General features: G+C 37.8%; 1 protein-coding gene across 2 annotated transcripts in view; it reads left to right on the top strand.

Annotated features, from left to right (window-relative positions):
• Positions 1-26,092, top strand: part of DENND1A (DENN domain containing 1A) — a 373,522-nt gene that overhangs the window by 25,500 nt on the left and 321,930 nt on the right. The gene's annotated exons all lie outside the window — the stretch shown is intronic.

Raw genomic sequence — 26,092 nt, 5'->3', positions numbered from 1 at the left:
GGCAATTTTTTTCACGCAGTATTCTTCAGGCAAAAATGGTTCAGATGAGTATTTCAGAAAAATTCCATAATCATCAAAACACAGACGTAGATATACTTAGATGATTTAACTATTTTTTCTTAAACTTAAGAAAGATTGACAGCAGGCAGGGAAAGCCAAGTTGAAATTCTTAATCTTGGAACTAGTTCATAGCACTCTGGTTATGAAGTCATTCTCTGGTGGGCCATCTGATAAGTGATATGAAAAGGAGAGATGACAAAATCAGGCTACTCTGATTGGTCAACACTTCCTGGAGTAATATCTCCTTGAGGTCATTCCTGGAGTGAGCAGACATGAGCAAACATGTAGGCTGGTGGATTATAATGAGGCTGAAGGTGGCTGGGATTTTTAGGAGTGTACCAATAGGAAGCCACTCATCTCCAGTTACCACCAATCAACAAATACCAAATTATGAATTATAATAAATGAAGAGTAAATAACTTTCTTTTTTCTGCCATTTATTTGTCCTGTCCAAAAGAATTATAAGTAGAGTACAGTGTTGGTGTGTCCTACTGTTGTATAATCCACTATCTCTGCCATTTGACATAAATGCAAGGGTTTCATTTTATAACTGGTCCTTGTTCCTGCACATCTGATCTGTTTTTCCAGTGTCAGAAAATATGAACAAATTTAACCATAAACGTTATATTGTACAGTTCTAGTGTCTGGGTATAATCTTCTTTTTGAAGTTTGTTTGCATCCCCCTGGAGGGATTAATTTCCTGCTGTGGGAAGGGGGTTAAAAAGTGCTGCAAGTACTTTTCTGGTTTTTAATTGGAGGATTTAGTATGCACTTTGTTCTATAAACAAAGTGATTCTGTGGGAGCTGAATTTTGGTTTTTGTTTTTGTTTTGTATAGTGATATGTTGGCACCAGCCAAATCTTCAGAAATTGTTCTTTTTTAAGTGATGGTATAAAAAAAAAAGAAAATTGGGGAGGGGATTATGTGACACTAATCTGCTACCAGATAGCTTTTAAAATAGTTTTAAAGTGATTCATACTGAATCAGAAATTTCTAAATGCATATTCCATCATTTAAAATATTTTTTTACCCTTTTCCAGACAGGTTCTTGACATGTTTATCCATTCTAGTACATGTTTAATCCATGATGGGGTTTTTTTTTAGTGATTTTATGGTAAATGACACAGAAATGTATATACATGTTTTATTGCAATAAAGAGTGACTGGAAAAGGCACACTAAACAGCTAGAAACAGCTGCTGTGGACTTCTAAGTGTTTACAATCTAAGTGTGTATAAAGTGTAAAAAGAACAGTTTTATCAGGGATGTGTAATCAAATATATTTTCCCTCCTAATGGGGCTGAAATAATCTGATGATTTCGGGACAAATTTCTTTGATGTTCTGTGTCTTACATAATTCTTCTGTAACTTCATCTGTTTTTTGCTGGTATGGATTTGAGAAAATGCTGCAAAGTTTTAAAGCCACTGATACGTTATACTGAAAGTGTGTCTGCTTGTGGGGTGGTGAAAGCAGCCTCCATTTTGCTGAGGGTACTAATCCAAAAGTTTACATGGTGAGATGTTTCTTGCCATGTGTAAAATTTAAAAAAAATGCTTTTAATTACAATTGGTATGTCCTAGCTCAGTGGTTCTCAACGAGGGGTACGTGTACCCCTGGGGGTACTCAGAGGTCTTCCAGGGGGTACATCAACTTCTCTAGATATTTGCCTTATTTTACAACAGGCTACATAAAAAGCACTAGCGAAGAGAGTACAAACTAAAACTGCATACAGACAATGACTTGTTTATACTGCTCTATGTACTACACACTGAAATGTAAGTACAGTATTTATATTCCAGTTGATTTATTTTATAATTATATGGTAAAAATGAGAAAGTGTTACTGAAAAATTCCTTAATGTGTTGCGTACACAATCAGGCATAAAAATACAAGTGTCACAAGTAGTTTTTAAGTGAGGTGAAACTTGGGGGTACACAAGACATATCAGACTCCTGAAAGGGGCATAGTAGCCTGGAAAGGTTGAGAGCCACTGATCCAGAACACAAAATCAGATTATGAAAGGTTATGGGTACTAATACAGTAAAGGCCTTTTTGTCTAGAAATAAAAGCATTGAAATTTTGTGAAAACATAAGTAAGTGTGTTAATTTCTTTACAGTTGTTGTTTTCCACTCAAAATAATCTAAAATTGAGTGATATACTATCTCCTGTATTTTGCTTAAAGCTGATTTTTAGGATTTAATTTATTACTTCAAAATAAAAGCCTACTCATATTGCAAAAAAATCTGTTCTATTGTGGTTTCATGTCTTTTTAAAGTAGCTATGTGTATACAATTAACTACTAAAATTCTGATTGTTCCATATACCATAGGCAGAAACCTCTGGGAAAAGGATGCTTTTTTTTATATTGGAACAGCTGTTACAACCATCTTCAAAAATATATAAATGTACTGGTTTCAGCTCAGATGCATGTGAACACTGATCATAATTATAAAGGCATTCAACATGTACTTTGACATATATTTTGGTTTGCATGGGAGAGAATATGTATGTTTGTTTTATCTCCTCTAATAAAAATAAAAGAACTGCCAGTCTTTTTAGTAGTGCACCAAAATTTAGTTGAGAGATTGCTTACATGAGGTGAGAGGCTATTATGGCATGAAAGAATATAATAACTGTGCAGAATATGTTGCTTTAGACCTAGAGTACCACATTTCAGAAGGGTGAAATAGCTCTGAGAGGACTCCCACTGCATGAAGAAACCATTTCCCTGACGTTTCTGTGCTCCAGGATTTCTTCCCCAGAAATTATAGGTTGAGGGAAAAGGATAGCTGACTAGAAGATAAGTTCTCTGCTGTACAAGGTGGAGGAAGAAAAAATTCCACCAAATACAATGAAGTAGACAAAGCAAGCACCTATTATCATAGTGCATAGGAACCCCAGTAATGGATCAGAATCCCATTGTGCCAGGATTCTGTACAAACAGAACAAAAAGACTGTCCCTGGCTCAAAGAGCTTACAACCTAAGTATAGAACAAGAGATAGATTAATACGAAAAGGGGACAGGACACACAAAGTCTGGTTACTGCAGGCGGGGCAGGTGGGGAGGTACTGGGTCATTACCCACGCCAGCCCCTACTCAGCCAAGGCCACCTCCGATCTGTGTCAAGTAGCTGCAGCTCACAGCCCCGGCAAAGCAGGCGAGTCCTTCCTGACCCTGGCAGGGGAATGGGAGGGGAAAAGCAGTGAGTGGCTGAAGAGGAGTGGATGGGGGCAGGGTCTCAGGGGGAAGAAGAAGGGCAGGGGAGGTTCCGGCACTCCTACTGGAGTGTCTGGTTTTTAAATATTACCAACTTGGCAACCCTAGGAGGAGTACAAGGAAACAGTGAGACCATACTGTCTAAAATAGACTCCTTCCCCTACCCCGTTCCTGTCTTGTCTAACACAGGTAGAGGAACAGTGTGATGGCAGCAAACATCATGTTAGTTCTACAGCTGTTTTTTGATAGGGTGGGTTTACTTTGGAGGAGATCAGCTAAATGGAAATAAGAAAGGGGAGGAAAGAGAAGTAGGGGACAGGGCAGGGGAGGAGAGTGTTAGGAGGGGCAGGTGTGGAGTGAAGCTGAGCTGAAAACACTGTGAAGGAAAGGGAGTTAGAGGGCTGGAGCAAACAATCACTCAGCACGGAGCAAGGAAAGTCGCTCTCAGAACATTCTAGTTTTGACTGGAATGTCCAGAGGTCTCTGCTTTTAGTGCTTTGAGTGCTCCTCTTTCTACCAGCTGAGGACTCTGGCTGGCTCTTCTGCAATTCTCACCCAAGGCCACATGGTAAGGGGGATGGGAAGCACTGCCAGGGTACAAGTCACCCCAGTGTGTGTGTGTGTATGTGGGTGGGGGGGGATGGGGGGGGAGTGGCTGTATTCCCTTCACAGTTCTGGATCTAGGGGCCTGCTGGGGGGAGGAGTGGTCCTGGCTGGGCCCCATTTTGTGTGCTTCCCCCGTGCAGCAGTCCCTGTTTTGCTTGCTTCTGTGCCTGTTGGCTGGAGTCTTTCAATGAGTTGGGGTCTGGATGGAAGGAGAAATCTGTGGAGGATGTTTTGTTTACTAAGTAGGAAATAGTTTCTGGGCCAGATCCTCAGTGCTTTTCTGTGTCTACCAGACCTGGGTTGAGGGTGTTACAAATAGTTTTTATGACTCCTCTCTCAGCTGTGCCCATCCCTTACTGAGCTTTCAGTTTTGAGGTTTGTTCAGTTCTAGTGTCTAATCTGCAAAATGAAAAAAGATATCTGAAAAATTTCTTTTAATGTTTGCTGTGTACTAAGAATAGCCTTCCAGGAAAATCTTATAATTTATTCTCTGTGGCTGTGACTTACATATTTTGTCCTTCCACATTTGTGGCATTTAATTCAGTTCCACCATTTACTTGTCAGTATCAGGAAGATGTGTGAGCTCTTGCTTTTGTATATTCATCAACCTTATTTCGGCAATTGTAGAATTCCCAGTGAATCACTTCTGTAACCTTCGAGATGCTAAATGAGGTGTGGGATGCACATTTTGAAAACCATTAGACTAACGAATCTCATTTGCAACTACACACATTTGAGTAACTATAATGCTTTTAAGGAAATATGTATTTAAGGAAAAACAATTAACCAACCAGTTTTCCATCCTTGACCTCTTGGCCGCTGATCTTGACTTCAGTGGGAGCAGGTTCAGGCCTTTGATGAATTTAAGATGGGTAGTCATTTTTAAGACCTTACTTTCTAGAATTACATGAGAACTCGTAACTGGTCCTATCTTAGCTTTTCAATTGTGATTCTTTCTTAACTGGGCTTGTCAGGACTTCACACTTTTTTACTTAATAGTTGAATAATGCAGTTTACTAGGGGTTTTGCTTTTATTAGTTCCACTGTATAGCACTCCTCTGAAGTTGTTACCATGTGCTGATAAAAATGCTGACGCCTTCTCAGTAGTTGTCTCAGCTGCAGAATAGAACAGGAAGAATAGAATCGGCAACTTTTTTGGCAGGTATACTGTATTGAAGTGATCTGGTGGGGATTTTAATATCCTCTGTGCTTTTGAATGATGTCGGGGGGCCTATACTAAACATATACTTCTCTCCAGGGTTCAAATTGAAGTGGTAACACAGTGTTACTTATTACAATAAATATTGTAATGGATTTAAGAAACTTAGGGAAAGAGTGTGGGAGAGAGGAGTTCCTCTGGTTAAATACTCCAATACATCAGTACTCCAAAATTTTTAGAATTGGTTATATATATGTCAAAAGTGTTGAGTCAACACTATCCTTTTCTTCATGGTATCATGTAAATACTAAGTAATGACTTGGAACTGTACCTTTTACTTTATTGAGTCAAAGTTGTCATAGAAGAAGAGAGCTAGCTAAGTGTTCTAAATTAAGAAGAGCCCCCAAGATATATAATTGAAGTAAAATAAGCTACTAATATTATGTAGCTAGGGACTAGAAGGCCAACTCTTTATTCCACACAGAATTTCAATCATCTTTTGCTTTCTCACATTTCAAGTGAATTGAGAGTTCTTATAAAGATAAAAAGAAAAAAGAAAAGGAGTACTTGTGGCACCTTAGAGACTAACCAGTTTATTTGAGCATGAGCTTTCGTGAGCTACAGCTCACTTCATCGGATGCATAGCATATTGTGGAAACTGCAGAAGACATTATATACACACAGAGACCATGAAACAAAACTTCCTCCCACCCCACTGTCCTGCTCGTAACAGCTTATCTAAAGTGATCATCAAGGAGGGCCATTTCCAGCACAAATCCAGGTTTCATTCAGAAGGATAGCAACAGCAGTTTTACTGAGGACTTTATTCGGTAACTTGAGAGACTGGTGCCTAAGCTAAACTGTGAATGGCAGAAGACAATCTGATACTGGGTAACGTTTTATGAGTGGTTTGTATATCCCTCTGCCTTGCCGCATTTTACAGAGAATCACTGTCTGTGTTGAAGAGTGGAAAGGTTATAATTCTGACTGATTTTCTTGTTTTGCCTTACATTCAGGTGTGAACGGATACTGCCTGCCACTCTAAAGAAGAGTTGTTGTAGCCATGTTGGTCCCAGGATATTAGAGACAAGGTGGTTGAGGTAATATCTTTTGTTGGAACAACTTCTGTTGGTGAGAGAGACGTGGTTTCGAGCTTACACTAATGTTTACGCTAGTGTAAGTAAGCTTCCGCTAGTGTAAGCACGAAACCACATCTCTCTCACCAACAGAAGTTGTTCCAACAAAAGATATTATCTCAACCAGCATGTCTCTCTAAAGAAGATTAATTTGAGCTGCTGCTAAGAAGGCTAGGTTCTTGGATTAGGATGTCTATTTTAGAGGCTTCAGAGTTGTGAATTAGTCTTGCCTCTGGAATTAAATTACATTCAGCCCAGATAAAAGTTGATATATCATGGGATAATAAGTAACACTTGTTGGCCAGAAGACATCAGTGTTGCATTGTCTTTGTCTTTTGATTGTTTTGTTATGTAATATAAAATGAACATGATTGAGAGAGTGGTAAGTTGATTGCCTTGGGTGCATATTCCTATTTAAAAACAATTACTATAGAGTTTAGAACTTGATAGGATCTTAAAGATTATATCTGCTGTCATCATTTGTATCTTCTGTCAACATACTGGATGCTTCAGGCTCTGCCTGCGGGCTACTTGAAGTTGCCATGGTTTAAGATAAGAACTTTTATAATCAAAGTCAAATGTAAAGTCTTAAATGGTTTTCTCAGACAGTGTCGAATACATACATACGCACGCATGCACGCGCTATGGGACAGAGACTGTTGATGCTTTTCAAAGTTGACTTAATAAAGAAGCAAAACCGCACCAATAGTAGACTGTTTCTTGAATTAAACCTGGAAAGATCAAGTTTTGCTTGTCCTTCTCTGAGTTAGATGAAAAGCAGATAACAAAAGGGTATGTTGGATTATGGCTGGGTCGTTCTTAAACTGATAAATGTTTTGGACATTCCATATTAAAGCTATCCATTCGCATTTTAACTCAGTCAGTTATGCTTAGGTATTGCAGGCTGTATCTCTGGTGTGTGATATTTTCTTGTTCATTGCAGTACCTATGTGCAGTGGATGAATTGGGAAAAAAATAAGTTGCCTTATTCTTTATTATTTTAAAATGCATGTACTAATGTTTTTTTAAATTGCATTTCCTTTTCTTAAATTGAAAGAAGCGGGCAAATGCGTTGTGTGAACTCAGTGACGCCTTCACCTCTAGAGGAGAGCTAATACGCTGTACTGACCTCTCATAATAATCAAAATTGTGTAAAATGAAAGTGTGCAGGTGGAGTTTGAATGCAGAAAAGGACCAGTGCTGTCATTAACACAGTAGTCATTCAGCCTTCTGACTAAACTTTGAGCCTACTGAATTCAAACTTGATAAAACAAAGAACAACTATATGGGGAAGCAGAGAACGTGAAAGCTGTCCAATTCCAGTGTGATGCAGTGTATAACACGACCAACAGCAAAGTTACTAAGGAAAACAGCCTTTTGTGCATTAGATTTACTTTAATTACATAATGTAATTAATTGCATCAATGCTAAAATATATTGGAATTGTTTTTTGTATTTTTGAAGCTTGGATACGTGACATTAAATAAGTCACTCTGCACCAGGACAATGATTGTGGTGAGCATGAACACTAAAAATAAAATATTACAGAAATATTTTATTGAAATGTTTTAATTTATATTTGTACAGTCTATAGAAAATTTAAGAAAATTGTCAAATATTGTACTAAATTAAGAGTGCAAAATCAAACCTATTTGTTGTGTAACCTCTTTTCCAGTGTCAAGAAATTCTTTTGTTTTCATAAAGAAAACTGCTTTGTGTCATATGCCAGAAATAAGCTGTTACAGAAATTCAGGGATCTTTCTAAGAGCTGTGCCAAAGATCCCCTCTCGTTAGAGGGGGAAGTGAAGAGAATTTAAGTATAACTCTTATACTAATAGTATAGAAAAAGTACATTTATTAGTCTAAAGTAACTGATAAAAATTGTCTCTAAAACATTTGAAGGTAAAAGCTCACAAAAGCATGATCTCTTCTCCCTATCTCCCCCTCTCCTCCCAGTGTAGGAGGGTAGAGTGTGCTTTTGTATAGGGTTTTTTGGGTAATCGCCAAAGCAGATATTACAAAAGTATGTTGAATCCTTAGCTTTACCAGGCAGTGTGGCAAAAGGTCTTTCTCTCCAAGGACCTCATCTTTCATCTTTTTGTGAGTGTAGCATAAATTCTTGCTGTGTGTTCAAGGAAAAAGCTAAAATGGTTTAGTACAACTAAAGCATTTCTTTCATATTTTTAAGAGTATCATAAGTTAGAAACCTAAATATGATAGCATGGACAAAGTGGTAAGTGTGCTAGAGTTTAACAAATGTTCGCTGGATTAGGAAAGGAAATGTAGTTCATACTGCTTCTTTTATGATAAAGAATTTAAAGGGCCTTGCTCTAAGCCTCACCATGTGTTTCTTTCTTTTCTCCAAAACATACAACTAAGTTGAAAAAGGAGATGAATCTTAGAGGGAAACTATTAACTCTCAGGGAGTTTATTATTGTTTGAGAGAAAGGACAGCATTTGCATTTGAATTGGCTCTGAGTGTAGCATGTACCTCTAATCTTGTTCCTACTAGAAGCTGGTGAGTAGTTTAAGTACTTCCTATTTTACTTTTTATGTTCTGGCCTTGTGTAGTAACATCTTTATTTTATCAGCAGATCACAAATGTTATAACTTAAAATAATCAAAGTTCTTAGCTCAACTGAGAGATGCTATAACATACTCTGGTGTTAGAAGCACTTTGCAGTTGCCACTGTTTCCATAATAGGACTTGTACAAGTATAAAGTAAGAACCCTGTAAAATGGACACACAAGCATCTTGCAACAGAATCTGAGGTGCTGCTATATTCCTCTATAATATACAGAAATTTTAGCACATGTAGCAATGCCATGTCAAACCATATGAAATACTGAATATAGAAAATAATAAACTTAGTAGCAGCAAGGATGAGAGGTAAATCTTCATGATGCACGTCTGTAAGCCATATATGTTTGAGTTCCAGAGTAACTTGTGACAATCACATTGAATTTTAATACCTAAAAAAAATCAAGGTTGCCTGGCATAACACTATGTAGTAAACATTTGATTTCTATGCTTAATTAATAATGCAAGTTTTAAACTCATTTATTACATAATTTAAAATAACAGCAATTTTGTTTAATTTTCGTATTGTGCTCTAAATCTGGTGCCCAAGTTTGTGCCCTTCTGATTCCCTGATGCTATATCAAGGTGCATAACTTCCTAGAACATGACTCTAGAAAACTAGGCAAACCTGAGTAGAGAGAGAGAGCATTTGCAGCTATGACTCACCTCAGTGTTTTCTTGTTCTTCATCTTCCTGTTTCTTCTTGTTGGACTGCTTTCTATTGGGATACCAGCAAAATAATTATAAATGGTGATTAGGCCTTTGACAAAGAATGTGGCTGAGGTGTTACTCCCTTCTTCACTCACTTGGGACTGAAATCCTCAAAATTGTTCCCAATAAACCAGTGTGTCCCCAACACTCTGTATACCTTTTGGATCAAGTAAAGTCCCAGACAGGATGTGGAGTTTAATTGAAGTGCCTGGCTCATCTTGAACTAAAAAATGAAGCTTTCACCAATTAAAAAATAAATCAGTAGGGATCAAATTTGTAGGCTATCATACAAATTTCTGTTTACCATTCAGTATTCATGAGTACAGTCTTTAGCTGTTGATGCTAGATTTGATAAAAAGCAATGATCAGAGTATTGCAATACAGTTATGGAAATGCATGCTTGGCACTTCTGTACGTTAGTTTTGTAGGAAGGAAACATGCAGTGTATAATACGACCAACAGCAAAGTTACTAAGGAAAACGTTGGTTGCCAGTCTTTTCTTGTATCTTTTTAGCTGTGTTACCTGTAAAAGATTATAGACAGAAGTATTCCATAGTTGGCTGTTGGTATATTAGTACTACTGGCTATGTTTAACCAGAAAGGGAAACTCAGCATAGAAAAAAATCTCACTCACAAGACTTTACAAGAAAAAACCCTTTTGTTGGTTTATATCTTTTTTTTTTTTTTTTTTAAAGGAGCTTGACATCTTCATCAAGTTCACAGTGGGCCTGCTTTGTTTGCTTTCTCTTGAATGTTTGATAAGATTTTTCTTCTATTGTTTTGTGCAGCAAGAACAGAACTTGCCATGGCTGAGGTGGTTTTTTTTGTAAATACACAATATGGTCATTGTCTGGTGCTGAATAATTGTGGCTGCTTTTTGTACCACCAGAACTAAGGCTTTGGCTGTGAACAGATTCCTTCTTAGTGTGAAAAGAGACTAATCCATGTAAATACAGCCCAAAAATAAAGCTTTACAGAAAAAGGGAAAGGCTGCTAAGCAGGAGGGCACAGGTCAGCAATTTAACCTTTAACCTAACAAATAAGAAGCATGAAAGTTCCCGAATTGGTTTACAAAGGCAAGCTCCTGTGATCTGTCAGTTTTTCTTTTCACGATAGTCGGGTGAGAAAACTGACAGCTAGTGTCTTTTTAACTGCAGGTTGAAATTAACTGCTAAATTGAAACTTTTTAGGAGGGTGAATTTTTTTTTAATGGTTTAGACAAGTTATTGATGATCACTAGCCCCAGTTTTTATAGATTTCCTTCAGTTTAAAGGGGAGGATCGGTGGTTTCTTTTTTTTTTTTTGGGAGAATTTTTGAGAGGTTCAAGTTAGACATTGTTCATGATGACATTTCAGCTTTTGATAAAATTGAAGATTAAGGGTTTGATGAAGCACTTGTTGCAATTAACTACATGTTAATGAGTTTAAGGGGTTGTATTGTAATAACTTACTGTGAACGGGTTTTATTTTGAACAGAGTCAAAAGGTTGTTACTTGGTGGAAAATAAGATTTAATTTAAGGGTATGATTTTAAACTCTAGAATATGCTCATTCACAAAATTTGCAAACAGGTTTTTTTGTTTGTGCTTATTTAATCACAACAGGTAATCTTGTTAATGAGTGTTAATTTTTGCTTTAAGCTTAATGCATCTGAAGTCAGCTGTTATATCTCACTGTAGAGAATTCTGTAACTGGTAAAGAACTTTAATTAGAGTCATTCAGATGAAAAAGAAACAATGAACTAATGACTTTAAAGTAGACTCCCTGCAGATTATTAAGAGTAGTGATTATGCTGTCTTGCTCAATATTGTAAGCAGTGTTGCAGTGATGACTCTTACCTTTGTCCATCGATGGGTCCACTGGTGCTTTCTATAAAACTTCTTTTTATGGAAATTTTTGGATTTTAGAAAGATATAATCTGTTTGGGATTTATGTCAGTTGTTAAATTCTGTGCAGAGCACTAATTTTTAAAAGCAGTTGAAACAAAATTGGAAAAATGTAAATATGACTCAGGAAAAAGTCCAGATGAATTTCTGTTCCTGATGTTTTTTGTCTTAGACAGTGAGTTTCATATAGAGTTTCAAATTTCAAATAGAGAACTGACGAACATAATTGAAATAGTTGGGTATTAGTGCAGTTATAAAACATCCTGGACTACATCGTTCTCTCCCCATCTTGTCTGACTTTTCTCAGGACAAAAATGCAGGTATATGTTGTTTTGGAATGTGGATTAGAGGCTGAAGGTAAGGTTGTCTGGGTTATAAATTAAATGATCAGTTTAAAATGAATTAAGGATTTTTGATATTACATCAACAGTGAACATGACAAAATGTGCCAGCTACCAGAGACAAGATCATACCTAAGTCTTTCTGAATTTCATACAGGATATGCTGAATTATAACTAAGGGCAAGAGTATGATGACATTCAATTTAGTGATGTCATGAGCAATGGTGATGAAACACAGTTTAATCACGAACTCCTGTACTATATTCCTTGAATGCCCAAACAGATTCTGAATCTGTGAACATGCTTGTAGCCCTTGGAGTCAACTAAATCACATCATTGGGGCGGGAATGGAGGGACGAGATAAAATGAATACAAACACATGAACAAAGGATTTTTGTACTGTACTTTGCCTTAACAATCTAATTTTGGTAAATTAACCCTTCTGAATGTGAAAGGGTGGTGTGTCAACTGCTGGGAAGAGTATTCTAATGTCTTCTTTCAGATGGAAACTAAATTTTTAGTGTCTATTCATGATACCTAAAGCCTAATATTATTGCCTAGATTTGACAGTGTCCTCCTTGTAATTATTGATTAGCAGATCTAACCCTTAAGATGTAGTTAAATGCCTTTCTTTCTAAAGTTCTTTACTGTTCAGCCCAGACATATAACATTTTGAAACATTTGTCAATATTATTGGCAGTGATCCTCTTGCGAAGTGGAGCAGAGATAGTTACTGCACTCAGTCTAGAGAAATTCTTTCCAATAGAGATTGCAGAAGAAGGGGAGCTAGTAGAAAGCGCCCTTCATATAAAGAACAATTGAGTTCTAGGTAGTCTGTATCTCTTCTCCTTAAGGAGTGACAAAAATAAACCAAGATCTAAGCCTGTTTTAAATCTTTTCAGCCCTCTCTCACCATTAACAGTTGGAGGGTGATGTCTCCAGTTTCAGTGGCAAACTGATGGAAACAAGTGATGCATGCTGTAGATAATTAAACTGGTCACATGCAGTTTTTACTTTTAAGTCCCTGCAGAAAGCTCTATTCTTTTTCTATTGTCTTCCTCCCGAAAATTAGAGTAAATACTACCGTCTCAGTCTGTAGAAGATTGTTGAAGAGAATAGGCAAAGAAATCTTTACTATGCCAAAATGTCTGGAGCTGGATCTTTCTTAAATGTGTATTTTTACTGAATATTTCAATACATAAGGAATATAAGGAAGTATAAGGAAAAGATGAAAAAAAATTAATTCTTACAGTGACATGAGAATGTTAAGGCAACATTTTGGATTTTGTGGCAGGGGATTTATATATTAAAGCTGACATTTTGAAAGGGGCTATGGGAGTTAGGCACTCAACTCCCATTGAATTTCAGTGGGATTCATTGAATCCCAGCTTCAGCTCCTTTGAAAAATGTCAGCCTAAATAACTACTTAGTCTTGAATTAAAATATCAGTTAAAAGAAATTGTGTTAAATGTAGCCTTATCACTTAAATGAGCAACTGTCCTTCAGATTATTTCTAGTGCTATAGAGATACAAGACACTTAAGAGATCTGTAAGACGATGTCCCAACATAAAGACCTACAGTCAAAGGGTCCAGTACTGCTCCAAAATTTAACTCAGTGGCAAACTTTCCATTGACTTCAACCAAGATCAAGAACTAAATTTATAGAATGTACAAACAAAATATTAGATGGGTGACCGATGGTGAAGTGAGACTGCAACAGAAAATCAGATTGTTTGGCTTGTTTAGGGTTAGGTGTGCTTCTCGTCAGTTGAAGGTTTGTTCCCATTTTATTTAAACTGTTTGCTTTCATTTTTTCATAGGAAGCAGGAGAGTAGAGTCAATAATGTATGAGGAACAGCTCAGGGAGGGAATTGGAGAGGTGGTGCAAGCTAATGTCCAGAAGAGGAGTTGCGTACAAATGAGCTGGTCTGATCTATTTTGAATCAAATGTGGCAGAGTCAAAAATCATATCTATATTTTAGGGTTCAGTTGAGTCAAACTGAATTCTTAAGAATTTAGCCCTGATGTGATGTGATGTGATGTGAAGCCACAGTAGAGAGAGCTGGGATAGCTCAGTTGTCACGGCGTCTCCGGGCGATGCTCTGGAACTGCTCCCTATGAAGCTAATCAGGACTCGGGTGAAGTCTTTGGGCTGGCTGGGAATGTGGAGTGAAGTGCAGACGTGGTTGTCTGGCTCACTGCACCCCAAAATGGACCCGGCTGAGGGGCCCTGTTCTCCTCTTTGTGAGCAGACTGTCTGCAGGGCAAAAAGCTCACATGGCTTCCACCTTCCTGGGTCTGACCTCGGAGCATTCAGCATCCTCTGCCCCTCCATGCACTTCCCACAGTGAGCCCACCCAGGCAGGGTCCTGGGGAAGCCAGAGGGTCCTGCACCCCAACTTCGCAGTCAGACGTAACTCTTAGCCAGCCAGTAAAACAAAGGTTTATTAGATGACAGAAACACGGTCTAAAACAGAGCTTGTAGGTACAGAGAACAGGACCCCTCAGCCAGGTCCATTTTGGGGGGCAGTGAGCCAGACAGCCACGTCTGTATTTCACTCCATGTCCCCAGCCAGCCCAAAGACTTCACCCGAGTCCTGACTGGCTTCGTAGGGAACAGTTCCAGAGCATTGCCTGGGGACTCCATGACAACTGGTGGCAGTGGTGGGATGCGAACCCACGGCTCTTAGCTGCCTTCCAAGGCACAGGATAAGGGCACTGGTGGTATAGGGGTGAGCATAGCTGCCTTCCAAGCCTTCAAACCTGCTGGCAGACCCTGCTCCCTTTCCTGGTTGGCGTAGTGGAAGTACTCCCATACGGGTCGGGGACTGCAGAGGACAATCTGGTGGTAAAAGTGTTCTATTGAGGAGTTTTGTTCTAGTGCTAACTCATTGCTGTGACTTAATGAACTATTGGTAGAAAAGTACGCCTTATTTTATTTACAGCCATTGCATATCTGAATAACCTTCTCTCTGTAGTACAATCAAAGTGGCTGAATAAGGAAAATTTTACTAATACATGAGGATGCTTTGAACTCAGTAACTACTTTTCTGTTCAAGACTTTCTTCCAGAAATTTACAATGTAGTGATTCAATCCATTTCTTCCATTTCCAACTCTAAATTACTTTGCTATCTGTTGTTTCCATTTTTACTAGTGTCCAGTAAATAGATTTTCCTAGAAGCGTTCACCATGATGATGCCTATCGCCTAGAACACTTTCCCTGTATGATAGATGATGTTCCTATTTGATCTAGTGTCCAAAAACATAGGAATGTCACTGTACATCCAGCATGTTCCTTGAGTTGATTTGTGAATGGTTTAAACTTATTTAAAATTAATTTAAAAAGAAAATGCTAATTCAAATTTTCTGCAGAAGTCCTATAACAGAGTGACTCAAGGGGCATCTTATAATATTTGTAGTCTAAAATGTGAGACCCAGTGGAATTCTCTTACTGGGAAGCATCTATGCCATGGCTACTTCCCTTTTTTTAAACAGCGATTTCAAAATACCTATGTAGTTGTACACAATACATATATGGGCACGTAGAGTGTTTGCTGCACCTGGGAACAGATTCTAAATAATCTGAAGATATTTCGAATAGATAAGCTAAAGAATATCTTTTTATCTTGTATACCTCTTGAAATAGTATCAGAAATAAGTAGGAATGGCTCCTGAAGCAGACTTTGGTGGAGGAAAGTATGGCTGCAATTTGGAACAAACATTCTCTCCAACCACAGATTGAGTAAACAGCACACAAGTGCATGAGCCTGGCCAATTAGATTCCAGATTTCATTCCTTTGTTGACTTTTTCCTGGGTATGGTATATTGCTTTTGCATGGAAAATGGCATATAGACATTTCCATCAGAGTCCTTGGCGCCAATGTAATTTAACTTGTCAGAGACAAGGTCTTAGCCATAGTCTTAGTCATAAAGGGTATGATCTTGCACTCATTAAAACCAGTGGCAATACTTGCATTGGCTTTGAGGTGCAGGATTGGGCCATATTATACTGAGCTCTTCTTAAAATGTCCTGGTTGACATCACGGGAAGTTCTAGTTTATCTGACCAGAGCTGGCTGTACTTTTTATGCAGCACTATGAAATGAATTCCCCACATGTACGTGCTTAACAGATGGTCAGAGGCAAAGGTGCAGAGTTTTTTCTGACTTCAGTGAGGCTCAGCACAGGTGCAGGGATGCCTACAAATGGAGTCAGTTGTAGGATTGGTGCCTAATTTGGTCACAAAGCCAATACCTTAAAACATTTTCTGTTGTCTCTTTTATGATAGGAGAGACACAAACTTTTGAAATATATACTCACGTTTCATAATCTCTGAAAAAGAATCAAAACACCTTAGTAAATTAAATGAAGAAAATGACAACAGGTCAGGGATATTTACTTTATGATTTTTGATAATACTTTGTGAATTGCAAATTCCTATACTTTTCTCTTTCTCCCTACCTTTTTCCAGTAATAACAGAGGAGCAGTTTTTTACAAAGCTTTAATTATGCTCCTCAAACTGTTTCCTAGTGAGCTTGTACAACAGATTATCCAGAATAATTCCATATAATGATACACATCTCTGACAGCTGCTCTGTCTGGTTAATTCTTTTTGGTATTGCAATACATTTTAATTTTAATCTTAACAAGAAATTATATGGTGTGTGTTGCCTCAAGGCTCCAGATAAAGTATTTAGCTTTAGAGAAATGTACTTGGAGAAATTTCTTGGCTAAGTTAAAGATGATACCCTGTTTCGGGGGTTTATACAGTACACAGTAGGCAGAGCTTGGCTCAACCAGATTTGGTTCTTTGGCAATTGCTAAAAATCATTGAGGATTTACTTTGTATTAAAAATAATTTGTCTGATAACTGACTGGAAGGATTTTTGAAATCGCTTCCTGAGTTTTAGAGTTTGTTGGATGCGTGAGGTAGAAGAATATATCATTCAAATACTTCCATTTAAAATGTTATCCTAGATTACTATTTTAAATGGAATGTATTTCTTTCATGGCAGTGAGTTTCACATCCTGTCCTGAGGGTAGCCTGTAACAGGGTATTTTCATGAAATGTTAAAATGGTTTGGAATTTTTTTCCTGTGGATTTCCCTTAGCCTTTTTATGTTTTTAACAAAATTGTTTCAAGAAATTTACAGGTTTATTTAAGAATAATGTTTATAGTAGGATGTTCTTGCTGAAGAGAATTGTTTTCAGAATTACCCCAACTTGGATGGCCAGTTTTCCATGAGTTAGTTAATTTTTACCTTTTGAAATTCAAATCATTTGTATTTAAGCAGGATTTGAAAAATTCACTCACCAGTGGGAAGACTTTTGTGGTTAATGTGGAGGACTAAGCAACCATTTTTAGCTGCTTTTTTATTAAAAGAAAGTTAAATAGTTTCTCACCCTTGTTTAAAATAATTTTCCAAATGTGAACTAAATGTAAACCAATGCAGTTGTCTTCCTGAGTCTGTAGATTGTCATGTTGTTCTCTCTCTGCTGCTGGGCTTAGGTCTTCCCAGAAGGAACATGTAATAAATAGGATTTATCCATTTTTGTTCAGATTATCTGGTCAGGAGAAAAAACTCATGAATCATGTGAATTCCATGCTGCTAATACTTGGAATTATGTAGGCAGCTGCAAACACAGGTCCTGAAGTTATTCATTTTTTGCTTTTGGGGGAGGCATGGGAAAAGGATCCCCAAAAAGTTGGTGAAAGGGCAGAGACTTCCTCTAACTCCCATCTCAGTGGGCAGGTGACTGGGGGAAAGGGTAGAGTAATGGAAGTCTCTGCAGCCTGCCAGCCTTCAGGTTGCTGCAGGGAAGTGAGACAGTGGAAGAGACAGAAAGCTCCTGTCTTCCAGCCGCTGGATAAGGTGGAGCTTCAGATTTGGCATCTATTAGCTACAGGCTGATATGAATGAAAACCTCTAAACCTTGTTCAGGTACAGCATCCTGATAGCAATCCCTGCACCATCCCAGTACTTGGATGCTACAGGAGGGCTGGGTTTATCTCCAGGTCATTGCCTCTATACACTACTGGTCAAACTCTCCCCACTGTCCTCCTCCCCCCCACCCCCATCTACCTCTGGCTAGTAGGTTTAATCGTCCAGCTAGTAAGTGTTGGTTTCTGTTTTTATTCAAGTCCTTAGAGTGTGTGTATTTTGTTTTATAACTGCTTAATTTCCATGGGCATATTACCGATACGCTGCTTTGACCAAATATAATTTTGTAAATGACATAGTCACATCTGCAAATAGGTTGAGGTTTTTTATTTGAACAAAGATATAAAAAAAAAAAAAAAGTTTGTTCACCTAATAGAGTGGGCGTTTTATTGGCCACACTGACTAAATGCTTCTAATGCTGTGGAACTTTTATGTACTTTTTTTGTGGTCATTCCATTTCTTTAAAGAAGAAATGAGCAATGTATGTTGCCTATGCTGTCTTCGTTCTTCCGCATTAAGCATGAGACTGTCCTTTAAACTTGCCCTCCAAATGCACCTTAAGTAAAATCTGCTTTTATTTTGTTCAGTTCATTTGCCTTTTGGTCATTCACTCATGCCTGTTTGTTCTGAAGAGTTTCTGTTAAACATACTTACAATGATTTAAGTAGAAAAATAAATGCCCATAACTTAAATCCACAAATGCATATAAAATCATAGTTATGACAAGAACTGTGAACTGATGCTCTGACTTCATCTCATTTCATTGTATATAGAGGCAGTATTTACACATGTCAAAGAATAGGGTGGGATATATTTTTAATGTATTGCAGCATTAGGTACAATCCAGTAAGATAAAGATTGAGTGTTAGTCCACAGTTCCTATCTTCTTGTTCTGTGCTTCTGTGGCCCCTAAGACAATTCTTTGATATATTTTTGTACTCTCATTACTTTTGTAACACTGAAATGTAAAAGAAAAACTATTTTGGCTGTGTGCTTAAGAGAGAGAATTTTATCATATGAGTTACTCAAAGGAGAGGAGGCATTTTGGTAATCCTATTGGTTCCATCTGTACTATGCAATTAAGATATTATAGAGAAGGATATATTTGGATAATATTCTTTTGAAAGAACTGATGTGCTGCAGTAGCTCTTTAATATATTTTCTCTTTTAGCTGGAGTAGAATTAGCATGTTAAAATAGCTGTGTTGACTTTGTATTCCATTTTGTGTAGACTTGCAGTATTCATGTAAAACTTGATGAATGTCTTCTAAACAGAGCAGTAATTTAAATTGTCCAGCTTGCTCATATCTTATTTCTGTATAGAGCCCTTAATACGTGAGGTGTAAAATAGCAGAATTTCCCATTGTGCCATCTGCCTTGACTGTGCAGATTGCAAAATGCTTTTTTACTTCTGAGTATCCGCATGATACATAGTATCCAGCAATAAAGTAAATCCAGAGATTTTTATTCTCATGCGCACTCTTACTCAGTGTTTGCTTTACACTGGATTAAATCATTGGATTAAATCTGTTTTAATTAAGGGCAAGTCTGCACTTAAAATGCTGCATCGGTGTAGGTGCTCCTCTGTAGTGCTTCAGTGAAGACACTCTAAGCCAGGAGTTCTCAAATTTCATTGCACTGCGACCCCCTTGTGACAATAAAGTTACTACATCACCCGGGGAGAGGGGGCTACAGCCCAAGCCCCACCTCCCCGGGTAGAGGTGGAACTCGGGCCTTAGCTTCAGCCCTGGGTCTCAGCAAGTCTAATGCTGGCCCTGATATATGTCTGTAGTGTAGACCAAACCTCAGTCATCTATAAGAAATTCCATACTTAGAATAACTCCTTGGAATATGGTGGGTTTCATATGGACAATTTAAGTAGAATTGACACATTTTAAAATAGTCATTTATCTCATTCTTGTTTATTTCAAACTTTTAAAAACCTAATGACCTCATTGCAGCTTGACTATAATTATCATGTTTAAACTTCTGAGCATTTTTAGTTTAAACAGCCTTTGTTTTTTTATACCAAAAGAAAATTAATGAGAAGAGACAGAGACATCAAAGAGGTTTTCCCTCTGATTGCAGTGTTAGAAGTTTTGCCTGAAAATAGGTTACATTTCTTCTGTTTTGAGCTGAATCCTCATTAACTTTACATTTTAATGATGTCCACAGCAAATTATACCATTATGGTAGATGCCTTAAAGGGAAGCTTAAAGGACACCTTTTTAATGTTTGTATCTTTATTGGTGGCTGAATTAGACCTAATATTATAAATAGTGTCAGAATGCTAAAAATATCCCCCGCCCCAATGCTACAGAAATATTTTTGTTCTTGCCATATATAATTTTTTTTATTTTTAACATAGTTGCAACATTTTAAGGGAATGTGTCATATTTATAGATGTTAGAGCAAAAATGATGTCCTTTAAAACTGTTTACAAATGACCTCTCATTTTCTTCTATATTTGCAATAAGTTTAATGTATAGTGCCAAAATAACTTGAAGGAGAGTTAAAAAAAAAAATCAGCCCACCATAAGACACATTCTCCAATATCTTACAAAATAAAGTTGATCGAAATTCTAATACAGTGATAGATTGTATTTGCACAACAAGAAACAAAGTTGAAAAGTGGAAACTGCACAATTTCAAATTACTCAGTGTAGAGCAATAGCAACTGTAGTGCTGTGCATTAGAGTAAACTTTGAATTCTTAATTATTAGTAGATGATAAATTAACTGCAGGGATGAAGAATCCTGTGTCAAATACTGTATACCTCATTGCTGCTACATTTCAGAATTGGATTAACTAAACTTGGCACTAGCTCTAATGGAAGCTGAATAATTGTGGAGAATCCCTATACAGTTTCAGGTAATCTTAATTTTTGAAAAGCGATTGCTCCTGCTTCTTCTTAAAATGGTACTTTAGTTACCTGTTCCGTGGTGAGTACAGTTTCTACCAGCTATAGGTCCTTGAAAGGTCAAGGTCAGAGGGATTCTTGAAGTGGGTGGCCTGTTGACTCCCAATCCAAGCACCCAGTGACTGAATGTGTTAAGGAGATCACAAGTTTCTTTGCTTTTTAGCTTCTACATGGTGATGCTGGTTCCATGCCCATCTGCCAAGCAATAATGAAAGACAAGAGATATTTTAGTAATAAATAGAAAAAGCAAAATGTCCAGGGGAAAGTCTCCTGTTATTGGTACCCTTCCACTTAGCTTTATTGGGCTTTTAATCACACTTCTTTTATTTATGTTATGGACATAGCAGTGCAGACCCAGATGGATGATAAAATGAAGGAGGTGGAAAAGCTTAGGCATGAAGCACATAATCATCTTTCAAATGACAGTCACACAGAAGACAAGGTCCCATTTCCCATCACTAAGCTGTTAATCACAGCTCTTCTCTCCTGCCTTTTTCTCATCAACTTAACTGTTCTCCCTGCAAAATCTTCTCACCATCTTACTCCACCAAGCAAACAATTCAGCAGTTAAAAGTATTCTCCAGTTTGTAATTCAGGGGGAGTTATTGTGTGCTCTGCAAATGCTGAGTTTTGACAACATGAAAATACCTGGTCTTTTAGGGGAAGATGGAAAATATCTTCCTAGGCTCAGCTGGTGCTCATCCTCGAATGCTCTGAAGCAGGAGTGGTTTTGTGACTTTTATTCTAGCTATGGTCACTGACATAATTACTATGTTTGTAATTATCCAGCTTTTATAAATACTTCAGAATTGTATTTGCATTTTTGGAGGGGCCTTGTATGTGTTGCTGGTATAGCATATTATGTAGTGATAGTGATTGTTTTGTTTCACATCCTGACAGTGAGGAGAAATAGATCTGTGAAATTTCAAAGCGACTGTTCAGCATGTCAGCCTTCAGACAAATAGATGAAGAAAAACAGATCAACGTGCCCCAGCTCAATGTTTTCTAGTATTCTTTCTAGTTAATATTTTTTTTTATTATGGTAGTAATAGTAACTAGACATACGTAGGTTTCTAATTTTTCTCTGGTTATTCCTGTAAGCATTGGTCTGTGGTCTGCGTATAAGTTGTGTAAATTCATAGCTTGCATTTTTACCTCTTTAATCTTTCTGAGATCTTTCTTTTTTTATTGATAGATGCAGTTCTTCATGCTATTTATTGTTTTATTTCAGTAAAATCAACTCTTGGGACACTACAGACTTTAGCTCTTAAGGGCTAACTCCATGCTGTAATGTTGCATAAGAAGAGGCTGCTTGGTTAGTGTTGCCTCCTGTCTTGAGGTCTAGCAAGGTATTTTATGGAGATGTGAGCCTGAGTGCCACTTGTATAACAGATATGCCTTTAACTAACTTGTGATGCACCCTATCCACAAATATTTTTATTGTCATGAGTGTCCAATTTCTCCCCTCCTCCCTTTTTTTTTTGTTTGGCCTTGAGAAGGCTATAGAACAAGGGTGCCCCAACTTGGTGGTTTGCCTTTTCAACCAAAATGCTGAATAGCTACCTCAAAAGTCCTAGCAATTTTTTAGTGTAACACAGCTCTCAATACAGATGATAATCTCATTTTTATCTCAAACTCTTAAGAAATGAGTCCTGCCAAATAGATTTTTGGATTGTAGATTTTCTCTCTCTGGCAATTTTAAAATCAGGATTTTTTTAAATTTTTTTTATTTTTTTTAAAAGATATGCTCTAGTTCAAGCAGAATTATTTTGGGGTAGTTCTATGGGCTGTGTTATACATAGGCTTGGCAGAATTCAATTTTTATATTTTGTTTAATTTTGATGGATAATATCAATGTTTTATTTTTAAGCTTTTTTTTCTATTTTTGTCTATTTAAATGTTCACAGTTATGGAAAATTATGGAGACGTCAGACAATTTTTTAATGACAGTAGATGATAAGACTCTGAAAGTTAAAGCTTTATAACTGTTAAAACACAAGTTGTCAACATCACATATCAAAATATACAAAGTAAATATCCTTAAATCAAACTCTAATAAGTTCTCAAGCAGCGTTTTTCTTTGCCTGTCTGTAAATTTCAATTATTGTTTTTTCATTGGTTTTGTGTATGTATAGTGAAATCAACATTACTCCCGGGGGAATTCTGTGCCAAAGAATAAAGAATTGTGGGCCAAAAGATTGAAAATTCTGCACAAAATATTTTAAAATTCTGCAAAATTCTGTATATTTTATTTGTTAAAATAACACAATATAATCACACCAATTTCAAGTATTTTGGTTATTTATTTCAAAATACCTGTCAACAAGTATGTCTGTAACAATGCAGACAATGAAAAAGATTTAGGAAATGTTTTTTGTCAAATAGATTTCTTACTAGGCGTATCAATACAGAAGTTTGAGTAATTCATTTAAATTACAATACAAACCCGTATTTCCTGCCCCCCTCAGAAGCAGTGAAAAAGGCTTGGGGAAGTCAGGGGTAACGGAGGAGCTGAGGAAGAGGGAAGGAGCCTGGGAGTCAACTTGGAGGGGGGTTGTGTGTGTGTGGGAGAAATATGGAATGTGATTTTTTGCGGGGGCAGGAAGGGATTGTTGGGGAGCCTCCACCATGCAGACCCTGGCTGACCCCTCGCCTCTCTCATTCAGTCAGGTACCTCTTCCCCATCCCCATGTGTCCCTGTGCCCCCATGTGTCCGTGCATCCCTTCCCCTCTGTCCTCATGTTTCTCCACCCTGACTCAGACACCCACTTTTCCCATCCCCATGTGTCCCCTCACCCCACTCAGCCACCCCATGTGTACCTGTGCCCCCTCTCCCATCCACATGTGTCCCTGCACCTCCTCCCCCTGTTCCCACGTGTCTCTATGCCCCCACTCAGCCATCCCCTTCCTCCATATGGCCCTGCACCCCCCATCCTCAAATGTCTCTGTGCCCCCTCAGCCAGCCCCTCCCTCACGTGGCCCTGTACCCCCTCCCCCTGTCTCATGTATCTCTGTGTCCCCTCAGCCACACCGTTCCCCCATGTGTCCCTGCACTCCTTCCCCATGTGGCCCAGCACCTCCACTCCCATTCAGCCTCTGTCCCAGTCTGTCTTACCTCAATAGCCCTTATGAACCCCAGTTTGTGACCCCCCCCCCCCAGCCCCACGCTGTCTGTCTCCCCCATATCCCTGTCTCCTGACCTGGCCCCATGGGCATGGCACTGCCAGGCAGGCAACCTCTTCTCTTCCCTATTGGCAGCTAGCACCACAATGACCCCAGTGGGAAAAAGGCAGAACTGCAGCAACTTTCCAGCAGAAGTTATTTTCTGCGGGGAAAAAATTATGCATTGCACAGTAATTATGCGCATGCGCAGTGGTGCAAAATTCTCCCAGGAGTACAACATTTACTGACATTTACCAATAAAAGTCTAATCATTCTAAGCCTGGTTATGCAGAAGGTCAGACTAGATGATCACAGCCGTCTCTTCTGGCCTAGGAATGCATGCATCTATTAATCGTTTAAAGCACTGTCTCTTTTTGGAAGCTTTTACTCCTTCAGTAAATAGCTGATTAATGTAAAAATATTGGGCAACAAAAGTAAAACCCACCTTGGTCTGTACAACACAGCATGATTGTATCAGATGTATTCTTTCTATTTATTAATATTCATTTTTTTATAGAACCATTTCAAAGGCTTGGGTTTTAACCACTGACTAGTGGTTTTTTAATTCCTTTGTTTTTTTGAGTGCCCAGCTTTATGCCTTAGAGGAGCCTGAATTTCAGAAGGTGCTACACCTGCTTTCTGAAAATCAGGGCTCTCTAAGGTGTCTCAAGCTTGATACTCAGAAACTGAGCCACCCAAGGTTAGTCAGTGGTAAACACTTGGGCCAAGATATTTTGACTTATTGGAAGATACTGTGGTGCGGGTTACTATGGTAGTATTCTTTGTTTGGGGAACATACAGTACTTGGTACCAATGTTACTTTGTCCCTGGAGAGATGTGTGCATCTGATAGTGGTCCTCATTCCTTGGATGATTGTAGCTGTAGATCTTTCTATTATCACTCTTTGCTAAGGATGTTAGATAGCTTAGTCTCTGATTTTATATGGGTTGCTAAGACTTTGAATTGCCCCTCTGAATTGGAATCCTAACTTTCCAGTTTTGAAAATTAGTGTGTGTGTATAAAATGAAAGTGTCCACCTCATATCATGAGCAGAAATTATGAAATAAGAAATACATATTTATCAGAAATTTAGAAGTGAGTCAGATGTTATCACTTTAATATTCTTTGATTAGCACTCCTATGTATTAATGCTGTTTCATTCAGTTGCTGTGAAGGAAGCATGCGACAGACTGATAGATAACAGAAAGGTATTCTGTAAATTGCAGTCAGTCAAGCTTTTCATAACCATATATCTGGTGGACCATTTGTCTATATTCTTAACTTCTCTTCTCTTTAGTCTAGATATTATAATTACTTGAAAGAAATGATAGTATCCCCCCTCCCCCCCGGTGTCTGTTTCCCCCCTTATTTTTGTAATTATTGTATTAAAGAGGATTCTTAATATTTTCCTCAGTACTTATTTTAAAGTTTAACTTAATTTATATTTTTAAAACAATAGTAAAAGATACTGACTAAAAAGATCCCTCCACCAGGAGGACATCAGTGTTCTTTGTTTTCTAATTTTCTTGGCATGCAAGTTTTGATGCAGAATCAAATTAGCAATAAAAATGTGAAATGTACTTTCTGGAAACCCATTCTGCAAGTGTTTGTAATCTGGCTATTTCCAACCATTTATGTGTTAATGATAGTGTGTAGCTGAAACATTCCAAGCTTAGCTTCCCTTTCTAATATTTGCTGCTTTGCTGCTTTGCTCAGGTTTTTTGCCTTATTTCTGTAGCTTTGTTGTGGTCAATTCACTCAGTATAATAGCAAAGACATTTGCTTTGTTTTTTCCTATAAAGAGAGTTATTTTAGAGATATAGTTTACCAGAGATAAGAGCTATTTATGTCCTAAGCTATTGATTTTTAATTAATGTTGCTTGGGCTCACACATGTTGGCAGAATTGCTAACAGCTTGTGGCATTTTTTAATTCACATCTTCTTTTGGTATTTTGACAATGTCATTCATATCTCATGAAAAAGTACCTCAGTCAGGTTAAATGTGTTAAAACACCGAGCAGAAAAGGAGAGAATGGAACATAGGGCTGCCTGGAAACCTTGATCTGTTGCCAAAGTATTTAAACAATTTAGTGTTTTGGTTTTCTAGCTCCAAGCTGCTTCTCAAATCCCTTACTAATTAATCCATTTAATTCTTTGTAGACTAACTATGCAGGGGCTTTTGCTTGTGCTTCTATCATTGAGAACTCTGTTTTGTTTTTGAAGCAAACCTAAGCCCTGTTAGAAAGGTTGTAGTAGTAAACTGAGTGCTAGCAGATGTGAATACAATGTTTTGGGTCTTTTAAAAAGAGTGTGTTTTTGAGTGTGAAATTTTTATTTTACAGCTTCCATGTTGAAAATTTAAAGGTAACA

This window comes from Natator depressus, chromosome 16 (genome assembly GCF_965152275.1).
Source record: "Natator depressus isolate rNatDep1 chromosome 16, rNatDep2.hap1, whole genome shotgun sequence".
Classification (NCBI taxonomy): Eukaryota; Metazoa; Chordata; order Testudines; family Cheloniidae; genus Natator; species Natator depressus.
Note: the sequence above shows the minus strand (reverse complement) of the source record. Positions and strands in the feature narration are given on the sequence as shown.